Source organism: Pinus tabuliformis, chromosome 9 (assembly GCF_031772625.1).
Source record: "Pinus tabuliformis cultivar Carrire ecotype Pingquan chromosome 9, CPIR1, whole genome shotgun sequence".
In the NCBI taxonomy this organism is placed as follows: domain Eukaryota; kingdom Viridiplantae; phylum Streptophyta; class Pinopsida; order Pinales; family Pinaceae; genus Pinus; species Pinus tabuliformis.
Window position 1 is genome coordinate 695,273,704 of NC_142307.1, and position 4,821 is coordinate 695,278,524.

The following is a 4,821-nucleotide window of genomic DNA, read 5'->3' on the forward strand; positions in this document are numbered from 1 at the left end:
GATCTTATGCTTTCAATTAATATTAATTTTATATAATTATTTTCTCTCCTTAAATTAAGGTTTCTTCCTTTTTATCCAATTAACTGATCCTTTTAATTTCCTTCAAATTGTTATGTGTTTTTTTCCTTTTTTTTTAAATATCTTCCTCATATCCATAAATTAATATTTTAGAATTTTAAATCTTGAATACCTTTTCATAATTAAATTCTAAAATATTATTTCAAAATGAAAAACTCATAAATCTATTATGGTTATATTTCTCCTCTCAATATATTATATCTTTCTTTCAAATGCCCTCATACCATCCGTTATGGGTCCCTATATCTCATTAAATGTATTAATATAATGACATTAGCATTATTTTTATAATTTATTGTGGTCAACCTCTCTTAAACCTTGAAAATTGATAACTATTAACTTACTCTTATAAATGGTTAATGTACTATTAAAAGCTACGGTTTTGGCAACCTCTTCCAATCATACTATTGTCCTTAATTGTTGGTGGATCGTTGAAAGCTACTCTCACTTCTTTATATAGGTATTGTGAGTTGCTACCTCTTCCAACCATACTATTTTATTATTCTCCATAATGATAGCTAAAATGTCCACCCTAAACATTAGACAACTCAACAATTTTAATTACATGGCGCTACTCCAAGACATTAATTAAAAATATATTACTTTATATCATTTAAAAATAAGTAGAAAACATACAAATATTTTGAAGAAATATGATTATTAATTCAATACTATTAATTTAACAATAATATATTAACTTTATATCATATATATATATAAACACATCAATATATAAGACTTTTGAAGCTATTGTTATAAAAGTATAGGAGTCTTAAGTAATACTATATATAGTATTTAAGACTTTTCTATTACTTAGATTTTCTTATATTTTTATATCAATATCTTCAAATTTGGTGGTGGTGGTGGACCTTCAGAAAGCAAGAGTTTAATTGATATTATGTGAGTAAGAGCATGGAAGCTAAAAAATTGTTTTTCATCTTCAACCCTCTTAGTATCACAAAGGTGACATAATCTTCCCAATATATTTTGGTAATTGACCAATACCCAATTTTACTTTGAATCTCATGAGAATTAGTTCTTATCTTAGCAATGTTCATTTTCTTCTTAACACTAAGTCAAAAAAATAATCTTGATTATCAAAATTGAGATTAATCACCTCCCTATATCAATAAACTCAAACCTCAACCTTGAAGTAACATTCTCATATGCATTCATGATGTATCTCTCCTTATGGCTTAGGGACCTAGCATCAGGAAAGAACTAGGTGTGAATCTCTAATCATCATTGCCCTCACTTGAAACAAAAAGTTGTATTGTGGCCTCTACAACTAACCCCGTGACCCTATGGTGCATGTCAAATCCCACTTCCAAATTTGATAAGTGTATGGAACGATGAGTCTCCAAGTGAATGAAAAAGTTGTCGAAATGGAATCCAATAAACATGATTGGAGGACAGCATGCCATACCACTTAATCCATGACATTTAATGTTTGTTGTTAGTATCACATTTTGATAGCCATTCTTATTTGAATTTTCATTTTAGAAATATTTTGGAATTTATTGGAGAGAAATAAGGTTTAAAAAATCTTATTTTTATATGATATTTCCAAAATTGATAATCAAAGTAAATTCAAAAATAGATGATCAAATCAAACTTTTCTAAAATTGGTAATCAAATTAAATTCAAAAATAGATCATCAAATCAAATTCAGAGTATTGTGATCACATCTTAAAAATTGCATATAGTTTTTTTTCAAAGATCTCTATCTCACTTAGTATTTCAAAGAGTCTTAGTTAACTTCTTTTTCCTTAAAATACTATAGATCACATTGATCTTAATACACATTAATCATTATTATCGTATTAAGTTATAATAATAGTAAAATAGTAAAATTATAATTTAATTAGTTTTTATAATTTTGTAAATTTTAGCTATCTAAAATATATTTTAAAATAAATATTTTAATTTCTATTATAAATGGATATTCTTATAATTTTCTAATTATCGGAGGAATATGATAGAAATTTAACTTAAAATTGAAAGTCCAATTATTCTTGCAATAAAAAATAAACAGAAAAATAATATAAAATAAACCTAAATATATTAAAAGAAATATTTGTGCACCACAATTTTTCTTATTATCAGATGAATATGGTAGAAATTTAACTTAAAATTGAAAGTCCAATTATTTTTGCAATAAAAAATAAACCCAAACATATTAAAATAAACGTTTGTGCGCCACATAAGGTGTGAAAACTGCTTTATTTCAAATGGGCTGAAGTTTTGAATGTCAGAGTCAAGATGATGAAAAAGACGGGCTGAAGTTTTGAATGTCAAAGTCAAGTTAATTAAAAAGTCGACGTTGAATTCAGATTGAGTTTTACTAACTGCGGCGGATAATGTTTTGTTCGCCTCCCTTGCTTGACCAAACCATTCCATTCCAATGAAGGTGTTATACGAACATCAAAGGTAGACTAGATTATACAGTCGCCCCTCAAGTACTTACCCACGTTTTGTCAGACTCGGCCACCCCGCCTCTCCGCGTGACCACTCCATATATATATATGCAAGGAACATACAGTCTGCATATTGTTTTGATATTCATATTGCTATTGATATTCATATTGGTGCGTAGTTTTCTTTTCTATCATTTGCATTGATAGTTTTCTTCTTCTCTAATTTGTATTGGATTGGTTGCGTCGATATGGAAATGAGAATGGCAACACGATTTGCCATATTGATGGCTATGGTTATGGGGTTGATAATTAGTGAAAGTTGCGCATGCAGGCCGCTGAAATTGAAGTTCATATTGGGAGAAGTGGAAAACAGTAACCATTATATTAATAGTATTCAGATGGAGAATGGGTGGTTCCAATCCCTTCCAAGGGTCCCGTGCAGAGATCAAAATTGAACACATCAGAGCCCTTTAAAGGGTCTCTGGCACGTCAGAGAAGTAGGGAGAAAATTTTACCAGTCAAAAAAAATTTAAAAATTGATTTTTGTCATTTAAAAAAAATTGGAATAATATCTTAAAATTTTTTAAGAAGTGCTGTCAAATTGTCAACCCTTTTTTTTTAAATTTCATTTTTTCTGAAATTAGAATTTTAAGAATGTTGAATTTGTAAATTTCTTTTCATGTTAAAACTTAAATCCCATTTCAGAAACTCCCATTTCAAAAACAACAGTTTCCTTTTCAGTTGTTTTTTCTAATTATGCATATGATGCAAGTTCTTATTAATTATTATGTCACAATTACCTTTTGATACCATTACATTTGGCAGTTTCTGAGTTGTTCCCACAACAGTGTCTTTTTGAGTTGTTTTTTCTAATTGTGCATATGATGGAAGTTCTTATTAATTATTATGTCACAATTACCCTTTGATACCATTACATTTGGTAGTTTCAATTGAGAGCAATTAGATGTCAATATGGGCCATGTATTAGGTCTGTAATTTCACTGGGTTGTCTCTGAAGGCTGCCCAAAGCAAGGTTTGACAACGATTTAAGCTGGAGAGGAGAGAGGAGCATAGATTCATCATTCAGCAAACGTCTGTCAACCAAGGTTTAAGCACGATTTATGCTTGGAGAGGAGTGCATTCAACATGCTTCCTAGCATATTGGATTTGATTTGTTTGCGGATTCCCAATTCCTGGTATGTTTTCATATTAAAAAAGGAGATACCAAAAACATATACACCTTTGTACACTCTTTTGTTGAATCCTAAACCTATTTAGAATTTTACTGAATTTTTTCATTCATGCAATAAACTTAAATTTGATTGAGCTACTTGTATATTGGCTTGAACGTTCTGGTCACAAAAATTTCCTACAATTAATCCTTATCTGAACTGGAGCAGGAATATAGGTCTCCTGTTTATCCATTAATGGTAAATGCATCCGATATTATAGTTGCGGCTCATATCAGACCGGCCTTATACACAACATCCATGGGGTTGTTGTTCCACCATTCTCCTGTGAAAAAAATAAAAAGAAATTTGAAAATAATTTACTGTTGTCAATTGAATTGCTCTTTTTTTTTATGCTTTTCATTATAGAAGTGCGACCTGAATATGTGCCCTTCTAAATGAAATTAAGATCTGCCCTTCAAATTTGACCACTGGTCTCGTGCCTTAATGTTTTAACCCTCAATATTTTGATATAAAAATTGCAAGTCTTTGGACCCTCAACCTTAATGTTGACATGTTAACCAACAAATCCTACCTATTAGGAGAAGGCAAATTAGAAATAAATGGAATTATTAATCATTGTTACATCCCCTAATTTGTGCTATGATGGATCTTGTCCTCCCCCTATCTCTATTGGCTTATATTATTCCCCTAGTGCCCATTTTTTTTATATGTTTCTCTCCATAACAATAACCCCCCTATTGATAAGGTTCACCTTCCCATTACCATGGATCCTTTTATCCTAAATACGTCACATCCTCAATATAGTTTCTCAATAATTCATGTGTGGTTAGCTTTTGACTTGGATATGAGTGGGCATCATTTTGAATGCTTCCTCTAGCAGCCTCTCATAAGGCTATCATGGAAACCCCAATTCATCTATATCATGGAGCATATACAAATATTCTCTCCCTTGCGAGGTGTAGACCTATTAGGCCTGAATATTTAATGGAAAATTCAGAAGTTGGTTATGCAATTGTGCTACAATTACTTATCTTATCCTAGATTAGAATCTCCACCCTTATTATCACCGAGATAAATGCCCACTCAAGAGGATGGGAGATGATTATCCACCCTTGGGACTTTAAATTCCATCA